The sequence below is a fragment of the Neodiprion lecontei genome, chromosome 1 (assembly GCF_021901455.1).
Source record: "Neodiprion lecontei isolate iyNeoLeco1 chromosome 1, iyNeoLeco1.1, whole genome shotgun sequence".
In the NCBI taxonomy this organism is placed as follows: domain Eukaryota; kingdom Metazoa; phylum Arthropoda; class Insecta; order Hymenoptera; family Diprionidae; genus Neodiprion; species Neodiprion lecontei.
Window position 1 is genome coordinate 17,761,876 of NC_060260.1, and position 24,013 is coordinate 17,785,888.

General features: G+C 39.1%; 1 protein-coding gene across 2 annotated transcripts in view; it reads right to left on the reverse strand.

Moving 5' to 3' along the window:
- The window catches only part of LOC124295602 (arylsulfatase J), an 846,464-nt gene that overhangs the window by 602,977 nt on the left and 219,474 nt on the right, over positions 1-24,013 (reverse strand). The window lies entirely within an intron of this gene.

A 24,013-nucleotide genomic window follows, 5' to 3' on the forward strand; every position in this document is an offset into this window, starting at 1 on the left:
TCTATCAAGTCGAAATGATTCTCATATTATATATCTATTGCCGATACCATTCCATGACCTGCTCTTTCTAGCTATCTTCTATCAATTGTTACATTGATAACATCGATTACACGGCTGCTAAACAGAAATTACATGTCGATTGAACGGCAAATCCAGTTTATTCAGAGTTGATCAAGTTCTCTCCTACCCACTCACCGATACCACAATTGGCGACGAGGTAGCGAGCAGTAACGCGTGTGGCTATGAAAAAGAATAAATTGTATGGCAGAGAAGAGAAGGAGTACAGCCTGGATTCAAACTCTTAATGAAAGAGAAGTGATTGAAGAATTGAAACTCTAAGGCATAGAGGCCGGAGAGGAAAGTAAATTGGACAAATTGCGCCCAATACTACGACAAGTAGTACGGAACGAAGAAAAGGACGAGAAAGAGAGCACGGTGGCGGAGCCAACGAGAAACGGAGCTGGAAATAACGAACGACAGAACCGCTAGAATGGATTACACAAGTCAAATGGACATCAAGATCGGAGTGGACGATTGGGAGAAGTTCGTCGAACGGATCGAACTGTACTTCGACGCAAACAGCATACCGGAAGATAAAAAATGTGCGATCCTGCTAACAAAAATAGACGCAGAAACATACAATGTGGTGCGAATTGTGTGTGCACCGGCAAAGCCAAAAAACATGGCGGTCGAGGACGTTATCAAAACGGGTAAAGGGCTACGTCAAGCCGAAAGTCAACAAACTGTTTTTGAGAGTACAATTCTGCGACAGGAAACAAAAAGAGGAAGAGTCGGTCGCGCAATACGTTGCAACGTTACGTAACCTTGCCATCGAGTGCGTATTGACGGATGGAGAAGACGCTATACGAGACCAAATGTTGAGTAGAATCCGAAACAGATCTATCAAGATTGCGCTATTTAAAATAAAAAACTTAACGCTAGACACCGCATTAAAGACAGCGAAAACTGTCGAAGCCGACCCAGAGGTGTATCGAGTTCATATGGTACATAAAAACAGACAAGACCGGCGTAGGGGCAGGAGGCAACAACAAAGAAAGCCGAATCGAAATGCGAGAAGCACATGCACATACTGCGGAAAGAGAGAACACTGTTACGTGGGGGTGTGAGTGTACTGAGCGGTGGTAGTTAATAATTGATGAATAATCAAAGATGCTCGCACGTGACGACAATGAATAAAAATTAAAACTAAGAAAGACTTACCTCTCGATAAGCCGGTAATGCGGGTACGTTGTTGCCTAGTCCTATACAGGTCTGTAAGTGTTGTTTGAATAGTTGGGGCTAATTTATAGTAATGGAAATGAGAAAAAGGTCGTCGTTCAAAATAAATGGTTTGAAATGATTTAACTGGTGAAAGATAAAGTATATTCTGTAACAATGAATGACGATAATGATGTGGAACCCGAAAGTAACAATTTATAAAGTGTTTGAGTTTATACAACAATCCACGCCGACGGACGAATTTATATTCAAGTGCAGAGAAGCTGCAAAATCACTTTTGACCGTTTGCGTGTTTGAGCAAATCGTGTGTTATTCTATTCTAAATGATATTATTATTTGTTACCAAGAACATCTATCCTGAACAATTCTTATAACTAGCTGGTCGTGATTATTTGATATTGTATCTCTCTTTTAGATTATCTTGAATTAATTATAAAGTGGGGCCGAGCTAAAGGCTGGAGAATAACTCGCTGAATTCCCAAGGAAATTGTCTATAGCTGGACACCAACTCTTGTCGCTGTTATTTCGAATTGTGTTCAAATCTTGGAAACAATACGTTTGATCTAATTCGGGGTAGTGAAGCTGGCCACCAACTCTAGTCTTATTTCTAAATGGGTATTACAATAGTAAATTTTGATTAGAAAGATGAAAACAAGAATTCGTTCGCTGTTGAAGATTAGCACTCGGATTGACTTATCTTTAGATGTGTTCTTGTGGTGACGAGATCGAGAGCCGTCCGATCGTGTCGGTCTGCGTCAGTAGTATTCTGGAGCAGGGCCTCATCTCGAGTTCTTAAGCGTGGATGGATGACATTGGAAATGATGAACCCGGTCCCTCAGTCTTGATTATCAAAAGTAAATTTTCACAATAAATATTCGAATGTTTCACTCGCAGTTTTGATATGAAATGGTTTGCATTATTATTATTAAAATGATTGTTTTACGGAAGTAGTATATTTCTTGATTCTTAGAGTAAATGCTTAATATTACCAGATCCGGATTGAATCTGGGCGAAACTTGGTTTAATTTGATGAAAACGGAGTATCATAAAAATGTCTATTCTCGAAGATATAAGAAATAGTAAAAAACAGGAAAGAATTTGGAAGGTAGGAGATAGTGAGTCTTTTCAAATCACAAGATAATATGAATTCTCGAGTTGACGAATTAGCAAGAGATTTTAGGCCGGTCTAAACTAAGATTTTCCGAACGCTACTATTAGTCAAGAAGGGCTAATACGGGTTGACGTCCACGCACCTCGCGACTTAACAGATGAAAGACGTCGCTGCTTGGCATCTGCAGTTGCAATAAGTTGCAACGGTAATTAGCCAATGAAGTGCGAGGGCGACCTCCCGGTGTCCAAATCTAGGATAAACCATCACCTTTGGAACCACCAAATTAAAATAGATTATCTGTTAAGATATGTGGATGAATGCGTGAGAATTATCTTACGATACCTTTTTTCAACATCTTATACGTGTAAGTGACGAGATTGAGAATCGTCGGAACACCGTCGAAGAGCGTGAAGTAACGCTGACCATGTGGATTTGGGCACCGGGAGGTCGCCCTCGCATCTCATTGGCTAACTACCGTTTTAACTTATTATAACTGCAGCTCCTTGGACCCTCAGACCCAAGAAGCAATGTCTTTTGTCTGTCAAGTCGCAAGGTGCGTGGACGTCAACCCGTATTAGCCCTTCTTGAGCAATAGTAGCGTTCGGAAAATCTTAGTTGTGACCGGTCTAAACTCTCGCGCTAATTCGTCAAATTCGAGCATTCAGTTATTCTGTTAGCTGCAAAAGACTCACTATCTTCTACGTTTCTATCTTTTCTGTGCTTCACTAAATCTCATCATTTCGAGAATAGACATTTTTATGACATTCCGTTTTCCGTAATTACATTGAGTTCGGCCCTGATTCAAGCGAATCAGGTAATTTTAAGTGCTAATAATAATAACTACATTATCATTTTTAATAAGTTATCTTTGGAATCATTTTTAACATATATCAAAATCAACAATTGACACTTTCAACCATAGCTTTCGGTAGTAAGGTATCATTTTAAAACCACAAAGACTAAGTGCCCGACGTTCAACATCGTTCGATTCATCAACTCTTCCGAACTTGCGGTGAGGCCCTGGTCCAGAATTCTACTGAGGCAGACCGACACAATCCGACGGCTCTCAATCTCTTCGACTGATTCACCTAAAGATAAGTCAATCCGAGTGTTAATCTTCGACATTGAACGAATTCTTCTTTCACCTTTATGATCAAAATTCACTTCTGTAATATTCATTTGAAAGCAAGTCTAGAATTGGTGGCTAGCGTCACTACCCCCAATTAAATCATACTTATTGTTTCCAAGATTTAACAAACTAGAATCAAGAACAGGAAATATAATTAATTTAAGATAATCTAAAAAGAGAGATACAATACAATAATCACGACCAGCTAGTTATAACCATCGTTCAGAGTAGATGTCCCTGGTACCAAATAATAATATCCTTCAAAATAGAATAACACATAATTTGCCAGAACCCGTATACGGTCAAATTTAGTGATTCTGCAGCTTCTCTGCATTTGAATATAAATTCATCCGTCGGCCTGGATCGTTATATAAACTCAAACGCTTTATAAATTGTTACTTTCGGCTTTTATGTCATTATCACCATTCATTGTCATAAGACATTTCAATTACCAAATCATACAGAATATACTTCATCTTTTATCAGTTAAATTATATTAAACCATTTATTTTGAACGACCTGTTTCCCATTTTCATTATTATAAAATTGCCTCAACAATTTAAACAAACCTCACAGACCTGTACAGGACTGTAGCAACACGATCCTACAAATTATCGGCTTATCGAAAGTTGGGTCTTTTCTTAGTTTTAAATTTTTATTCATTGTCATTACGTGGGAGCTTGATTATTCAATCAATCATTAACTACCACCGCTCAGTACACACTCTCACCCCCACGTAACACTGGTGTCAGCAAATAAGATACAATGTCAGCGGATGCCGAGGACTGTACGTGACCTTATTAGAATATGAAATTGTGATGAAATAATTGAGGAAATTAAAGAAATGAAATGAAATGGAATTTTGAAAAAGGCGGTATGTCGGGGCGTACAAACACTAAAAGAAAAACTGCTGGTATCGTTTGCAGGACTGCGGTGGATGCATCCAACAAGGGCCTTCGCGCGATATGCAGAGCGTGACCGCGACAGATAAAGAAGTCGAAAAAGAAAATCCAGTTAATAGACAAGGCAAAGAGGGACGGGGACTCCGAATCTGAGAGCAATTGATCCGAAAATATCACTTTCAAAATAAGTAGCGAGCGAAAATCGTGTAATTTATTGAAAATCGAACCACAATTTCTAGGAGTTGAAGTCGAAGGCAGGCCGATTAAGATGGAAATAGATGGAGGTTCCGACATTTCGCTAATAAACAAACGAGATTGTAATACATTGTTCCCAAATAAACAAATCGAAGCGACAAATGTTTAGTTGATTTATTTCGGCGGTGAAAGACGAAACGCAGTAGGGATAATGAAAAGAGTAACCATCAAATACGGCTGCGTGACATCGATAGGCGATCGATATGTAGTAGGTTAACATAGAAAGCCGCTCATCGGCAGAGAATGGCTACACAAGCTACAGCTTTGGCTACTGAACATAAACCAGAGCAATAAGACGCACGCACGCAAAGCGACACGACCGAACGAGGCAACAGAGAAAGAAAACAAAAATATAGAACGTAATTAAGGAGAAATTCCATAAGGAAACTATTACCAACACTTATTTTCCGCAGGGCTAGCCACAAACCGGGACAGTCTCTAAAAACTATACAGACAATGCGCAGGCGCCAAATAATTCAATCTCATTGGTCGGTAAAACTGCCCCGCGGCGACGTTTTCGTCTGCTGAGCAAGGGGCCAACGTACACAAAATGAGACAAGAGCTGTAAATCTCTCGCGCGTGAAACCGCGGATTGAGGTTATGTTGCTGATTACTTTTACGTAGAGTAAATTGTCTAAGAAGAATAGTATCGTTCAGCAATACCGTAGTCGATATCGGAAGATATTCAACCGACGCAATGAAGAATTCAACGGAAAAGCAAATATCAAATGATACAGAAATTGGGTGTTATTTATTCGGAGAAGAAATCTAAAATTCAATGTGAAATGTCATTAGCATGTGGGAGTCTGGACAAACTGAGGTAGGTAAGTAAAAACAACGTTTATTGTGAAAAAATTCTTTATTTACATAAAATTGAAAATGCGTTTCATTATGAAAAGTCTTTCAAGGCCTCAATTAGATTGTAGAGTTGAATTTTGCTAGGCAAACTGAACCAACCCAAATCTAGAAATCTTAAATAACTTCAGTTACAAATGTCTTTAAAGTTAATCTTAGTTTACGGGGTAATCTGGCTAGCTAGTTGCAGTTGTCACACGTGCTTCAGTCTCGTGGAACCCCAGTAAAGTGTAAAGAATGCATTCACTTACTAGTACACGTTGCCTTGCAAATAATCACTCGCTGACTTTTTTATTACTAATCTGGATCATAGAGTTATCCTGCAATTTCACGATAGTTTTAAACCTAATTCAATTTGACACTCTTTACGGGGTCCTACGCTAAAACTGAAAGTTTGCGAATCTGCATTAACCGCAAATATTTTTGCATTTCATTTTAGCACTCTGTCTGGAACAAAAAAAATTTCATCCTGAGATTGGAAATGGAACCTGAAATGCAGAAGTTATTCAGTGGCACGAATTGGAAACCAAGAATTTTATAATGTTTTCTGCAACATAGGGACTCTTTCCAAATATCCTTGTTACCAGGTGATGTTCGGAGAACTATAAACAAGATATTGTATCGGATTACATTATCTGGAAAAAAATCTTCATGAACTTCGTTGAAAATTAGATATTTATTCATTTTGATGGAACAAGAGACACAATCTTGAATCCGATAAAGCAATATCCTTGTACAGTAGAGCGTCGATTATCCGAACTAATTGGGACCGGGAACCATTCGGATAATCGAAAATTCGGATAACCGAACAGTGTGAAAAAAACGCTGATTCGTTCAATGTATAAACATACGTATGTATTTAAAACAGATGAACTATCTTCTTATTATATACATAGTACATTTTGTTAACTTTTATAACGGTTACGTAATAGAATATAGTGTACAAAATATATGTATTGAAAAACAAGTGTCTATACTAATTTTATAAGTGGTAGGTGTATGTACATACTTGGTTTACTTCTTTGGAAAAAAGTTCATGATTTTCCTCTGTTTTACAACGGAAGCTCGCTTCTTTGCAGCCAAATCCCGCAATCGTTTCAGGAGAAGAAGTTGCGTTTGACAACATTCAGGTTGTTTTTCGTACCACTCCATCGCCGTTTCCAGAGCCCCGAAGGCCTCACCGTGAGAGGGCTGCTTTGACGCTTCCACACTTTCGTCGCTGTGTTTGTCATCAGAATCACTATCTTCGTCGTGGAGAACTGAAGAAACGATTTGATCGTCGGTTAAAATTTGATAGCCGGGATCGTTCGCGTCATCTTTCAGCCAATTTTCGGCGTCATCGTTGTCACATTCCGTGAATCCAGGGATGGCGTGGAAGATTTCAACGAATTCATTTATGCCACCTTGCTCGCAATTAGAAATATCTTCTCGAATCTCGGCCTGCGTTTCTTCTGAGGGTGGCCACAGTTTGTTCCAAGCGTTCTTCAGATTTCTTTCTGTTAGCGATGCCCACGCATCAGCTATCATGTAGCAACAATGTTTCAAATTTATGGTTTTCGCGAATTGAACAATACTGTCTTCGGTGTTTTCTTCTGCCATAAACAGTCTCCTAAGAACTTCTTTTCTATACAATCTCTTCATTTTCTCTATCACACCCTGATCCATAGGCTGGATAAGAGATGTTACGTTCGGTGGAAGGAATCTGACTTCGAAGTCTGGATCGAGACTGTTCAATACCTCAGCGGATGGATGAGAAGGCGCGTTATCTAGGAGCAGCAACACTCTACCAGTTTTATGTTGAGCCTTGCGCCATTCTTTAACGTTCTTCATAAAATCGTTTGTGTACCAATCGCAAAACAATCTTGAGTCCATCCAAGCACTATTCTGGGCTTTATAGATCACAGGCAAGCCAGTCACATTTTTGAAGCACCGCGGTTTCTTCGCCTTTCCGATAAGTAATAACGGTAATCTATGAGTGCCGGCTGCATTAGCACATGTCATAGCCGTTATTCGTTCTTTGGACACCTTGAATCCGGGTGCTGCAGTTTCACGCCTAGATGCGAGAGATTTGGTGGGCAAAGACTTCCAATTTAACCCAGTCTCATCTGCATTGTACACATCATCTCTAGAATATCCTTCCTCTTCTACGATGGTAGCGAAGTTCTGTTTAAACTTCTCAGCAGCCTCCGAATCTGCCGATAACGTTTCCCCTTGAACCTGAAGTTCTCGTATTCCATGGCGAGTCTTGAAGTTTTTCAGAAATCCAGAGCTGGCTTTAAAATCAGACGATCCGCCGATTCTATTGTTCAAGTCAAGAGCTTTCTCACACAAGATTGGACCGGAAATTGGTTGTCCTAAACTTCGCCTCTGCGTGAACCACTCGGATAAAGCCTTGTCGAGAACTGGATTCTGCGCGGATTTTAAAGCTTTTCGTTTCTGGACCCCATGTTCACCGTCCGACGTTGACACAAATGACAAAATTTTATCCTTATTCTTTTTAATGTCCGTGATTGTTGCATTTCCCACATTGTACGCGAGAGCTAGAGATGCACCGGTCTCTCCTTTATCTAGCTTAGAAAGAATCTCTCGTTTTTGTTCCAAGGTAAGAACGTGTCGTTTACGCTTAGAAGTTAAAGGACTAGACGTAGAACTCATTATGAACGTGAGTTAGGAATCACATACAATCAGATTCAATATCGGGGCTCGCTCTTTCACAGCTCTGCAGAAAAGTACATAAAGACTGACACTGGAAAACTAAATGCGCGCGAGCTCCTGTCAAGCGGGCGGAGGGGAGGTACGCCGTGCAAGTCTGAGCTCGCGACCAGGTAGAACCCGCGATACGGTCCTAACAGTTGCACGACTCGGCCATAAAACATCTGGTCGCCAAATGCAAACTGCACATGCACGTCTACGCGGACCTAACGGTCAACCTCGGTCAGGTTTTCCGTATACCTACCAACAAACCTAATCACTACCCCCCAAATCTTTCGGATAATTGACGTTTCGGATAACTGACGTTCGGATAATCGACGCTCTACTGTATTAATGTTTTGACATTACTCTAAAACATGATTGTCCTGAAAGCTAATTGTGACGTTGAAGTGCATTTTGAGAAAGATGATTTTCAATTTGTGTCAAAGGATATGATCTACGTTCCTGAGTTCTACGCTTTGGATTAGATTTTCTTTGTTCCGAACCGCACTAACATGAGATACAGAAATCATTTTAATAAGTCTAATGTTACTTGAATTTTCAATATGAGTATTAGGTTTGCTTCATTTATTTAATTGAACATCGTAGTAGCAATAATTTACTGATCGGAAAAAATACATTGACTATCGACTATCGGTAAATTTTGTTGAACTAATTTCTAGAAGAAAAAAGATTCACAGTTCTACTGCATATAGTGAGATATTTGAATTTCTTGAACGCTCGATTTAACGCCTCATTTTCAAAAGTGATAAGATTCAATATTACCGCCTAAAATTACGAGAGAGTGAGAAAGCTACTTTGTTGCTTGTAAGTGGCGATGATCTTTGCACCTGTCATAAATTGAATAGGCAGATAACAGTGAATATTAGAGATGTAATTATTTTGGCCGTATCACCTGTTGATGGAAAAAAATTTCATTGTTATTTCTAATGTACGAAATAATAAAAGTGATTGAATAAAGTGTTCCCACCTACCTGCTGCGTTTCTTCCAAGCATCCAACATTTCAACAGATTTCTCATTTCAGTCGAATACGGCCAATTTTCAAAGAGCATTATCATTAAGTTTCGACCGTTCTTTGAAGAATCAACTTTCCGAGTCACTACCTCGACTGGTTGAGATTCTAACCTCAAAAATTCGTGTGAACCACATCGCCGCCAGAAACAGAGTTTGACAGCTGAAACTCGGAGTGGCCAACCTGCCGAGCAGCCGATAAAACTTACGCATGTGCATTGACTGTATAGTTTCTAGAGATTGTCCCGGTATAATAAAGCTGAATTTGCGATGAACATGCAAACCAACACGGTTCCAATATACTGAAAACCGAGAGCGCTGCCGTTCACAATGAAAGATAAAGTGCGTGACGAAGTGGACAGACTTATACACGAAGGGGGTTTGTGACAAGTAGAAGTAGGAGAATGGGGCACATCGATTGTACCTATTCTGAAAACAGACGGATCCATAAGACTTTGCGGGACCACAAACTGACAATAAACAAAACGATCCGAATAGATAGACCCTTGCTACCGGGGATCGAACATTTGGTGGTAAATTTACACGTCGACGTGTACTTGTACACAAGGGCTTATACCAGCCGAATAAGTTTCCGTACGGAGTCGCGTCGGTGCCCGCGTTCTTTTAAAGATAAATGGAGCCAAAACTTTCAGGAATGCCAAACGTTAATGTGTTTTTAGACAACAAGATAATAAAAGATAAAACAATTGACGAGAAATACAATTGACGAGAAATACAATTGACGGCGGAAGTACTAGAGAAGCTTAAAGAATGCGGCCTAAAATTTAAAAAAATCAAAATGTGAATCGTTAGCAAACAATATTAAGTACCTGGGACTAGGAACATACGAAACCGGCATTCACACACTACCGGAAAGAGTCAAAGCAATAAATAAAACCCCGACCCCAAAAAATGTGATTGCAAGAATTCCTAGGAATAATAAATTATTACATCGAATTCATGAAAAATCGAGCAGAAAAATTGCATCCTGTGTTATGGGTTACTAAAAAATTATAAATCCGAATGGTCAAGACAATGCCAAGAGGCATTTGAAAACGCAACAACGAACCTCAAATCAGCAGAAGTGCTCATGAATTACCACCCAGATGAACAATTGATGTTAACATGCGATGCACTAGACCACGAAACATCTGCAATTCTCTCACAGGTGACACACCAGAAGGCGAGCGACCGATCGTGTATGCGTCGAAAACGTCAGCAACATGAAAACAAGAATAAGCGGCAATAGATAAGGAAGCGTGCGCGATTCGGAGTAATCAAATACTACGATTACCTGTACGGAAGAAGTTTTATCCCAAAAACAGACCACCAGCAACTGGTGAGAATCTTCGGACCAAAAAAAAAAGGAATTCCGATAATGGTGACAAGACGGTTGCAGCGACATCCAAGCTTTTTAAATGCATTTCAATATTAAATCATGTATGTACAATGAGCAAAGAACAGCACGGATGGACTATTGCGACTACCGATACCAAATAAAAAGGAACATACTAAACCGAACATACATATTTGAACTGTATCGCTCAAAAAGCACAATTCTGCTTAGATGACGGAGTGATTGCGTGCGAAAGTAGGGCCAATAAGGTACTAACGGTGGTCAGGAGATATATAGAACTCGGCTGGCCAAATAGAAAAATGCTGACAGTGGATTTGCTCGCCTACGAAAAAAGAAGAGACGAATTAGCGACCGAACAGGATGCGTCATGTGGCGATGTGGAATGGTAGTACCAAGTGAATTACAGACGGCCATACTCAACGAACTACATGGGAACCACGCGGGGACGGTAAAAATGAAATCTATAGCAAGATCGTTCTGGTAGTGGCGACAAATCGACAAATCAATCGAAGAACTCGTGAGAAATTGCCGGGACTGCGCCGAAGTACGCGACAATCCACCGGCAACAAAACTACAGCCGTGGAGTTGGCCGGTAAAACCATGGAAGACAGTGCACACAGATTTCCTAGGACCGTACAAAGGGCACAATTTCTTATTAATAGTAGATGTGAGAACGAAATGGGCCGAAATATTCGTGATGAAAACTACGACGGCGAAACAATCAATAACCGCGTTCCAATGAACATTCGTAAGATACGGATTCACACCACAAATCGTAAGGGACAATGGACCACGGTTTACGAGCGGTGATTTCACGAGAACCTTCAATAAGGCGGTGATTCAACACATACGCTCAGCTGTAAAATACTCAGCCTCTAACGGAGCAGCCGAAAATTTAGTGAAAACATTCAAAAGGAGTCTGAAAATCATGCAAAAAAATTGGAAAACTCAGCAGGAAGTAGTCGATTCGTTTCTGTTAAAGAATAGATCGACACAACACCGAACGACAGGCGAAACACCGGCGAAATTAATGCTCGGTAGACAAATTAGAATGAAATTCGATTCAATGCGACCCGATATAAGAAAACGACAAGAGCAAGCGGTGTAGAGCCAGATACGGAACGCAAGGGGAGGAAGAAGTACAAGCTTTGCGAGAGGAGAGTAGGTGTGGGCAAAAGACTTCAGTCGCAACGCGCCGCCGTGAACAGAAGCAACAATCGAGCAGAGATTAGGGCTCGTGACGTATGTGGCCAAACTAGACGCGGGGGGCGTAGTTTAAACGCCATATCGATCAGCTGGCACGGGGAGGCCATCTTGCTGTATCATCAGAACCCAAAACGGACAACGCATAAAAAGCTCAACAATCCATGCGTTGATCGCCGCAATTGAACGCAAAACATTGTAACGTGAAATAAACAGAAAGAAAATGACGTGTACGACTTTAAACGGAGAGGAGTGTGATGTATGCGAGAGCGGGCGCGTAGCGTGTGTATGTATGGATTGGTGTGAGCGTGTGTGGATGAACCTGTAAAACGGCGAGAAACAACAGTCGAAATAAAGCCTTACAACTGAAAGTATGTTTACGTGTCGTTTCTCTCCTATCCACTGACGGACACCACAGAAAGTTTGATACAAAGTAACATATGCACGCCAATAATACGGTATCGATAATTGTGAAATAGTAGCAAGTTACTTTGATTTTTATGTAGGTTAATCGACAAATTTTAAAATACTTCGCCTTGTAATAATAGAAAAATGTATTGCACATTCCTATTTTAAGCAGCATTTTATGAATCCTCGCACGGTGGCTCCTGGATTGCCTTCAATGAAAATGTCGCGTCAGGTAATAATCTGACAAGATTTACTAATATTAATTTCACAGCATCTAATTTCAAGGTATTTATCCGATGCCTAAATTCACTATAATATTCATGAATATTCCATCCAAATATTTTGGTCTAATTATCTGTTGTGTTATCTTTAGAACATACAAAACTAGCACAAATCGAGCAATACATATTACATATTTTTTAGGTATAAGATTTGGTATATTTTTAATCCTTGAAATTCCTTCCTTTTTCCAGTTGATATAATCAACCTGGTGAGCAGCCACAGCAGGAGGTTGTTTCACCAATCTTTCTTCCCGCGATTTTTCAGTTTCCAACTTATACGATAACTGAATCATTTACCACAAAAAATCCAGTCGAAATAAGTGAAAACTCAGTGGTCGATCGACCTTCCGATGAAAGATGTCAATGCGGAATCACAACAGTCCTCACGACAACACGGAACGTTTTGATCGTAGACGACACAAGGGAGGACCGAAGTGTAAGCATAGCATCATCAAACACTCTAGAAGGTTCGGTCGCAAATAAACCGGCACAGCTTGACGATATAATCGTGAGTTCCATTAATGTAAACGAATCCTAATTCAACGATGACTTCAAATATGGATTTCGTTGAGTTATAATGTTTGTTTTTTTAGGTACAGTATTGGGACGTTTTGCAATTTCTGAAAATTGAAGCGAACAGCAGACTTGTGTTACTGACTTACAAGAATTGCGGTAAATTGTCAACTTATATGCGCCAACTCCTGGTACAGGTACCAATTGATCGTGATAAGGATCTGGCATTTTTAAAGAACAACAGTTCTACTCAAATCAAAGAGTTTAAGTGAGTTATGATCGTATATTTTGATAAATTCATATAAAAGATTTCTAGTTTGCTATATGCAAAGACTAAAGTAACTATGCATCTATTATAATTGGATTATATATGTAAGGAAGTTTACTTCCTTAAGCATGAGTTGAATAGTCCCGCGCTCACACGCGGGTCGGTAAGGTAGTCGACCATCGATACGAGTGAGGAAAAGAGAGAAGAGATAGAGATTGCGAAATATCAGGTGCAAATAATAAATAAATAGATTATTGGAAAAGAGAGAATGAAAGAGGTGAAGAATAAACATTGAATGTAGTTTCTTTGTTTATTTCAGGTTAGTAGATAGTTGTATATAAAAACTATGTAAGAAAAATTTGAGAATAATTTGAAAAATTGGTGATTTCGAAAAATCAACGACGGAGCCAGGAATCGAACCTGGCCCCTAGAGATGCTTGACCGGAGCCTTACTCCACTAGACCACCTAGCCGCCCCGACTCTGTTGTCGTTAATTTCTCTCATCACCGGTGAGTGCAAATTTGTTTTCACCCAATAAACACACGTACGTTGAATAGCCGTTTAAGAAACGTCACCGCTGTGGAACTGAGGTGAACGTCGACAAATTATTCGTGTTCCACACATCACTAAATAAACGTATCTGCACATACGTAGAAAACACGTGAATATACGCCGGTATATTCAACAATTTTTGAACCGTAGAGTAATTGTTGATTATACGTGTTATCCGTGGTATATTTTCTGGTCCGAAGTCCGCCTAAGATACGTGGATTTCGAGCTTTTGTAATACGTATAATTCACGTGTCTATAACTCTCACCGATTCAAAGATTGTTATCTGGCGATCGATATAGGTATGTTTTACCGTTGAAAGTTACTAATTATATACGACTGTGTATTTATGTATAGTATATTTATGTATAGTATATTCGACCTGAGCCGAAATTTAAAACTTGCCCTATTTTGAAACCAAGCAGGGGGCGGGACCTTTATTCCCACTTAAAAAATTTGGCAAATCCCATATCTCAAAATTTTATCATAAAGTAGAAGCCTTAACCATGAAGTATGAATTGTTTCAGATGTTTAGGAAGATGTTTTCGAGTCTTTTCAAGCATGGGGTCGATTCGACCCCCCCTTTCCGTTAAGATGTGAAAAAATGACTTTCAGTGATCAGGTTAAAATAATTATTCACTTCAGTGTTGCCTGTTGCCTGTTGAACTTTAAAAGATAATTGAAGCATGACATATTGTTTCTTGCTGAAATATCGTCAGACTGGAGATTCTGGCAAAACAGCGAGAAAGCTTGCAATTTCATGGATCTGGAAAATTCTTTTCGCAATGGGTAAGTGAATGCGTATTAAATTGTAAGCCCAATTTTCTTCGTTCAAAACCACTTGCGTTGTTCATATTAAATTTATAAAAATGGATGTTGGCCGTTCGATCCTCTTTTCTGTGAAATAGCTGTCGAATGGCAATATGTGCGTGTACAGTGTCAGGGAGAAAGTTTTAATACTCGCAACAACAAAGCGATTCAGACCAATATCGACTCTGTAGCTTCACCCGTTTTCGAGTAATTCATGTTTCAGAAAATTTTATTGTGATTTATTATTCACGGCGACCATGTTGTCTCCCACTCGAGCTAGCGCGTGAAAGCCGGAGGTAACCGAGTACAACATGGCCGCTGTAAACAATAAATCGGGATGAAGTTTTCTGAAACATGGATTACTCGATGACGGGTGAAGCTCTGAGTCGATATTGGTTTCAATCGCTTTGTTTTTGCGGGTATTAGAACTGTATCGCTGACACTGTATATACACAGACATATTGCCGTTTGACAACTATTTTACAGAAAAAAGGATCGAACGGCCAACATCCATTTTTATGAATTAATTTTAAACAATACAAGTGGTTTTGAATAATGAGAATTGGGCTCAGGGTTAAATACGCATTTATTCAACCATTGCAACAAAAAATTTCTAGATCGATGAAACGGCAAGTTACTTCGCTATTTTGCTTAGCCTATAATTTCTCGACAAAGTAAGAGCGATGACACACGCAGCGGCTTGTGCCGACTCGGCTGCCGCTTGATGTTGATACATACAGCGAATTTTGTCGGCTCAGCAGCCAAGCGGCCGTGAAAAAAGCACAATTACAGCAGAACGAGTGTCTCTACCCAAGTGACACAGTGGTCGAAAATTTAGAATATTTGATACTTTGAGGCTTGCTATATTTGCATTGAAAAAGAAAACGTAAGAAAAATCGACGAATGTGGATGCATCCAATTGTAAATGACCGCCCAAGCAATTAAGGACGTTTTAATACTCTATTTGCTGAAGTACGAGAAGATGAAGAAAATTTTTTTAATTTTACTCGATGTGAACGATCCTGTACTTTGCTTATTGACGGCGTGTGGTAATCTTTTTTTATCAACCGAGTCAGTTATTTCTTATTTTTTGTCAGAATGAATAAACTAATGAATGGAATTGGTTGAAATTTCGGCAGTGTAATTTCTGTACATCGAGTGTCGCCTCTATGACCTGCAATGTTTGTTTCGAAGTGATTTTTAGTAATGAAAATGTACTAATTGCGAAGCTGCATTTGTGAAAAAACACGGGATAAACCGAAGAGTGTGTCAGCACTCATACAAGACAATGTAAACAAGCGCCGCGCCTACAATAAAACCGCACGCGTTTCTTCGAGTAGACGATGCATCGACACGGCTTTTTGCATCATTTAGAGCGATGACACACAGCGGTTTGTGCCGACTCGGCGGCCGAGTCGGCACATATTTCTGTGTTTTCAAATGATTCAAAACACAAACTGCGGCAAGCATTGCCTAGCAGCTCAAGAGCCGTCTCGACACGTCGTCTACTCGAAGAAACAGTCGTCGGTTTGCAGCGTCGCAATTAGTACACAGTACAAAAATGACTTCGAAACAAACGTTGCAGGTCATAGCGGCGAAACTCGATGTAGAGAAATTAATAAGCGAAGTACAGGATAGTTCAGCATTATATGGGACATGACCCAAAAAGATTACAGTGATAGAACAAAAAGAAAACAGTGCTGGGAAAAAATTACAGAGCTTTCGAGTTATCACAGCGATCTGAGCTTGGATTATAATGTAACGATACGAGGTAAAATACCCGCGCCAGACACCAGTTAGTTAAATAGATCTAACGATGATCACCTCAGTACCGGGCACGTGACGAATGGTCAGAGAGCGGAAGAGGAAGAAGAACACGACACTCTACGGAAAGACGCCAGGCCAGTTGGTCAAATTCCTCGTTCATGTCATAAATTTCAACTGATTACATAAAATAATTCTTCAAAGTTCCAAAGTTAAGTTACAACTTATCCATCAACATTTAATAATCAACGTTATTGCTCTATTATCATCAAAAGTCACGCAGTCGACTATAAAACATCGTATCATCGAAGATCAGCAAACCTTTTCAACGTCCTCCACGAGGCTCTACGGAATCCAATTAATCCGGATCAACATCTCTTCACATCGCCATCTCAACATCATCTTGACTACGAAATGTTCACTCTACGATGGCTGTTGCCGAATCTTAATTAAATGGATAAGTTATTTCTCGTATTATATTATTTGGTACTTTTTCATCTTTAATTAACTTAACTTCGCTCTTTACATAACATAAACTTGACTTCCTGCTCCTAAAATCAAAACTATTAATTAGCTATTCAATTCAGCAATATCACCATTGTGAAATAAAATACTGGCGTATTTTAAAACGTGTGCGTGAGAACGAATGATTTGTGTGCCTGAAATAACTTTGTGACCAGTTCGAATATTCATTGCTGACGAGTTCTCTTAAATATCAATAAAACAGAGTAATTAGCAAAATGTACAATTGCTTCATTTATTTTTTTTTTTGTCTAATTTCTTTTGGTTAGTTCTCCTTGAATTATAACAAATATATGTTTATTATTATTATTAATGTACGTTCGTACAGATCCGTTAGAATAAAACAAAATTAGGTAAGTAAAATCGTCAGTTCGATGACTAAATGTCATCGTCAAGCGGCAGCCGAATCGGCCGCCGAGTCAGCACAAACCGCTGTGTGTGTCATCGCTCTAAACTCAAGTCTCGCCAGCGCAGCGGGTACGCGCCAGCTAGCAAGCGCGCAAATGGGGAGAGAGAGATAGCTCGTTAGAATCGCGAGGGGTGAAACAGGAGGAAGTAGGGAAGTAAGAACACGACGGGACTCTCCGGCGACCCCGGCGTAGTGGTAGCGTGCGAATTCGAGACCCCTCGGCTTTGACCGCTTGTGTTCGGCTCCTGCAGGCTTCTTGCGACCTGCGAGCCGACATTTATCCCCGGACCGACTTGGGCACTGCACGTTACGCTTACAAGCTTGTGCATTATTGTGTGTGTGTGTGTATATACATAAAAAAACAAGTACCAGAAGGCAACATAGACGAAAGGTAAGGAATTTTCATTATTGTTAATACAAAGGATTGTACACCGTGAGAGTTTGTGTAATGTATTGTAGATTCTCGATGCTACAAAAAACGAAATTATCTGATTGTTCGGTTATGTTTGTTTATCAGAATGAATTTTGCCTTTGTGGTACCATTTATCTACTCTTACGATGATATTAATTCGATGCTATGTAAAATAGCATACGGACAAATTATCTGCGAAATATAGTTGTGGAAGAACTACATACGTATAATACACGTATAATATACGTGTAATAATTATTGTATATGCGAGATGCACGTATAATAACTGTTGTATTATACGTGAAATATTCATTTTCAAAACGTTTCCGTACATCTATCCGAGAACACGTACTATAATTCTATTCTTGGGTAATTGTTTGTTTATAAATTAATTTGTCATTGTATGGAATTGTTTCAAACTATGAGGAAACTAGATTTGATACGAAACTAGAGTTTTGCCTCTTGGTGAGTTTTTTTCCCGGCGAGTCTTTTCTCCCTGAAAGTTTTTTCTCTCGGAAAGTCTTTTCTCCCGGCATGCCCACTTAAGTATACGAGTACTCGTTCGGTAGGTGCCTTATGCTCTAAGGTGGGTGCCAGTCGGCAAAACTCTATGTGCTCCCCCGCAGGTAGGGAAATCGGTCCTCCTGTTCATTTGTGGGGAAAAATATCGTGTGCACCACTACACGATCGCATGGAGATTTCGTTCCCTCGGGAGCGAAATCGTCCGTTGTTCTCTAGGTGCACAATATACTATTTTCTTTCATTATTACGCCCTACTTTTATGTCGAAAATCTTCTTGTAGATAGATTTAGGCACATAATTCGAAAAATGTAATGCTCATGTCGGTATAATAATCTGGTTTGGGCGCGTTGTACACTGGTTCTTTATTGGATACAATTTAATAGTACCGCGTAATTGAAATTTAACCGTTTAATTTGTGTATTTAATGCTTCTATTCTAGCTTCTGGCATCCCGACATTTTGACCCGCAATCTCAAGGCTCGATTTTAACTAGTAGTATTCAAACACTGTACTGTAATGATGTACTAAGTAAAGTATTCTAATTAAAAAGTCCGTTTCAGGTTCATACTAATTGCAATGGAAAAGTCCCTAGAACGGAAGTCGTTTAGTAAACGACATGAACGCTGCAAAAGGAAACTTACCGTAAATAAAATCTTGCAAGTTATACAAGAAGATTTGCCGTTCACGGATATTTTTAATGACTTTTCACAATCTACGTCTGTCTCATTCCCAATATCCCAATGTACTTTTGTGCCGAACGATGGATCTTGTGAGAGAGAAAATAACTTCACGAATGAGCTTCTCGATAACACTAATAATTACGATAATTATCACCGTGAAGTCCGATCAGTAGCGCATATTCAGGAATCTAGTAGCGATACCGATAGTAGTGATGATGTTTCTGATCACACCAGGGCATCTACAGAAATATTAGATATGAAATTAGATTTGCGAAAATGGGCGTGCGATAATAACATCACACACAGTGCGCTTAGTCAACTTTTAGAAGTGTTACAAACGCGAATATTATTTTGGTTTACAAAAAGGATTACACGAAAAATTAAAACGTGGAAGGGTTTCACATGACTCGAACGTGTTAAAATTGGATTTCAATGTTGATGGATTACCCCTATTCAAAAGTAGTTCAGAATCGTTGTGGCCTGTGCTATGTCGGAGTCTTTCATTGAAAGATCAAACTCCGTTTGTGGTTGCGTTATTCAGCGGAACTGAGAAGCCGAAGCCATTAGATGTCTATTTGGAAAAATTCATAACAGAATTGCAATTTCTAGTACAAAACGGAATCGAGTACAAAAATAAGCTTTTCCAAATTGAAATACGTTGTTTTATTTGCGATGCTCCCGCTCGAGCAATGTTAAAAATTGTATCTGGACATACGAGTTCTTTCGGATGTGAAAAATGTTTTTGTAAGGCACATTCCGCGCACAATAAATTATATTATCCAAGAAATGATATTGCGCGAAATCGAAAAGATAGTGATTTCACAGACGAAGACACTACTACCAATAAACACATACGGGGAAATTCTCCATTGCTTAAAATAAATGTCAAACTCGTTTCGCAATTTCCACTCGATCCTTTGCATCTAATTTTCCTGGGTGCGATGAGAAGATTGCTTGTATTATATTAGATTGAAGGACGAAAAGAGCGTAGAAAATCTAAAATTTCGCAAAAACTGTTACGTATTATAAATAACAAAATACAATGTGTAATTAGACCAAACATGACGTACGAATTTCCGCGAAAACCTCGGTCGATGTCTGAAATCAAACGGTGGAAAGCAACCGAATTTAGAATGTTTTTATTGTATTACGGACCAATTGTGATGTTCAATATCTTGAGCCACGATAAATATCAGCACTTTCTGTTATTACACGTCGCTATTACCATTTTATCAAGTAGAACGTTACTCGCAGTATATCTCCGCGTAGCCGAGGATTTACTAGAACAGTTTGTATCACAATGTGCGTCGATATATGGACCGGATTTCGTCGTATATAACGTACATTCTTTGCGACACTTATCCGCTGATGTAAGATTATATGGACCATTGGGCGATTTTAGTAGTTTTCCGTTTGAGAATTACATGAGTACCTTAAGACGATTTGTACGTGCGAAACGACTTCCTCTCCAGCAAGTTGCTAACAGGCTTGCTGAAATCAATTGTTTAAATATCCAGCAAAGTGACGTAGTGCACTGTGTAGATGATTATAAACCACATCGAGTAACAAAAAAAACAGACACATCTTTCCAATGCGAATCTTTGACAACTGATAAATTTAAATTATCTGCGAAGAGTCCAAATAATGTTGTGGCAGTAGGACGAAAAATTTACGAGATCCACACAATATCTTTCATCAACGGCCAGTGTAAGATTGTGGGAAAACCATACAAGTATGTGTATAATCTCTATCGAAAACCTATCCCATCTTCCGAAATGGGAATATATTTTGTAAAAAAGTTTCATCACTCCTGTACCTTTTTTTTAGATGAAGTCTCGTATAAATGCTTACGATTCCCATTCAAAGATGGCTTTGCAATCTTTCCAATCTTGCATCAGAGCGATAATGTTTAGCGTTGTAACACTGAAAATAAGCATCCTACATCACTAACAGTACAGTGGTCTAGAAGTCCACTTTCATACTTTTGTTGGTATATTATTATTTTTATTTACATACACACAAATATATTTTTTTAATAAACTAGGGGCTTCGCCCCTGCGCGCTTCGCGCGCCAACCCCATTTCGGCGCTACGCGCCTCGTTGTTCGGCGCTTCGCGCCTCACTATTTCCTTACGCATTGTCTAGTAGACAGGCAAATTCCTTCATGTTGATTTGATGAAAGGTCTGCACTTGCTGTCCACTTCAATTCCTTCTGTGCTTACTTTTCTTTTTTTTCATCAATCTAAGCTTCCATTCGTTGGTTGAAAATTGGTGTTCCTTCTCTATTGATATCGATGTATCTCCTTGACTTGCTGAATTATTTTTGTTACCGCTCTGTCCGTTATTCTCCAAAATCACCTTCTTTATATTATTTTTTTCTCCATATTTGTGTTGCTGTTCACTCCGCAAAACACCTCTTTCTCTTGTGGTTAACATAGATCCTGGTCGTCCTCTTGCCTGGTTATACGAATATTTGATGGATATTATTCAATGGCTTATTTGGGTCTTCGCACTTACAATTTTATTTTCCTCTTTCTTTTGTGATACTCCCGACCATCCACCATCTTCATCGCCTTGTCTGCTGCTCGAAACTCCTCCTTTCTCCATTGTCATCGTAAATCCTGGCTGTCCTTTTGACTGTTTGGTGATATATTTAGATTTACTATTATTTGATTGTTACTTTTGATACTTATTACTCACTATCTGAATTTTATTTTGGTTCTGCAAGACATCAAAGTGTCCGTCCACTGTCTCCGTCGCCGGTAAAGAGTAGCGAGAATTGTGTTTCATTTTGTGATCCGATCCGGTATGAATGAATTCGTTCTTCGCGATACACGATTAAACATATCTTAAAAATGTTCGCAGCTGCATATATTGCATTTTTATTCATATGTGATTTGTAATCACCAGGTGATCTAATCACAGCACCGTTTGACTCATTACCTGTAATAAAACCCGCAACTGTAGACCAATTATCCACTATATTTGAAACGATACTCAGTCTCACCTCTGCGTGTCGATCTTGAGTGCCGTATACACAATACGCCAACGCGCGAAAAAGACAATTCCCGTCGGGAATCATCTTGATAATTTTCGTTTGCATGTTCATTTTTTGCGCGTCAGAAACAGATACTTATAAAGATATTTGTCAAAGACTGTCATAAACAGCCGATGACAGCTGTCAAAGGGTTTGCTAGATACTTTTTGTTTTGTTTTCGGGATCTCACCCCACCGCCAACTTCATGCGTATACTATTGTTATTATAATCTTTTTTTTACTATTGTTATTATAATCTTTTTCTACGTTCATCTGTTTGAAACTTTTTTATTAGATAGAGAGATATAATTACCGCAAACCCAATAGTTTTATTCTACTATTGAGACACACGTTCAAGATAACCTTACCTACTAATTATATACATATATGTATTTTCACTAAGAATGAAAGTGGAATAACGTTTATATTGCAAAATATGAGTTGGAGAAATGTAACGTAGATATCACTATACTGTTGTAGCCATGTACGCTGTGGTTGAGTTTTTGAAAGGGCGGAAGAAAGAATGCGCTGTAGTACCAACTATCTGGTTGACTAACAAAAATAAGACCTGCTTTTGGCCTAAAACCAAAACTGAAGCTGCTTTCGTCAGTCTCGTTGAAGCATGCGCACCATACGATCCAAATTGGCCAACATATGACGTAAACAGGATCGTATTTACAGGAGGTAATATAAATTTGCAATATGATTATTATTCTATGTAATTTATACTTCATGTATTGTGTATATGTATACAATCTATTTTACATATATTGTATATGTGTATACAATATACCTATCTATGGGGCATTCCATGTTAACTCGACCAATGATTTTTTATACGATTTTCCGATCTTATAAAAGCACTCCTGAATTTTTTCGGTTAGTTTTTCTCCGACCGTTAGTTTGTATGATTATTCAAACTCAACTAAAAATTGGATTTTTTAAAAAAAAGTCAAGAAATTCTCAAAAATCTAATTTTTCATTCCGATCATTTTAACACCTGTCCTATGATGGGCCGATTTTTCTTTATATTTTTTTTAACACCTTAAACATTTTGATTCAGAAAAAAAACCATGTTTCAACGTTTGAAAATCCTCAAAAAATTTTTAAAAAATTCTCAAAAAATGTTGTTTTTTATCCTGATTATTTTGACACCCACCCCATGATCGAACCATTTTCGACTACTTCTTGTGCACCCCAAACATTTCAATCACAAAAACACCAGGAGGTGTTGAGGATTTTCAAACGTTGAAACATGGTTTTTTTGTTGAGCCAAAATATGTAAGTGCTAAATAAAAACCGAAAAGAAAATCTATAACCCCCTCATCCATTAATTACAAATATAGGAAATACTATAATTTCCCTTATATTTTCCTAGATGATTACAAAAAAGCAACGGAGAAAAATGTTAACTTTATTGCCCATGGGACATCTGATAGCGGAGACAATGCAGATCATGCAGACGTTACTGGATGCGAAGATGAAACGTTTTCAAGAAATGAGAATAATAAAAAAAAGCGCAGGCATGGAAAACATAAACACAAATCTAAAAAATCTACAAAAAAAGCCAAGAAGCATGACAGGTACGAAACTTCCAGATCATCACATAAGGTTGATAGTCCTGCATCCAGTGTCGCTACCTCTTTAGCCGAAGATTTATCCGAGGAAAATTTGCCGGTGACTCCAGCACCCAATTTGAAGCAGTTAGATCGATCAATCACTGGTTTACCCGCTTCCTGGTCTCGCAAATCCAGCATTTCTCGAAGCCCTAAGGCGTGCACGTCTAACTCCTGCGAGCCCAGTACCTCTCGAAGCTCTGTACCTAGCACTTCTGAGGATCTTGAATCCAGTACTTCTGGAAGCCACATACGCACTTCTCGGAGCTCTAAATCAAGCACTTCTAAGTCTCGCAAACCTAGTACCTCTCGAAGCCCGACACCCAGTACTTCTCGAAGCTCTAAATCAAGTGCTTCTAGGTCTGGCAAACCTAGTACCTTTCGAAGCCCGATGCCTAGCACTTCTGACAATGAATCTCATGAACCTAGCATTCATCGAAGCCCCACA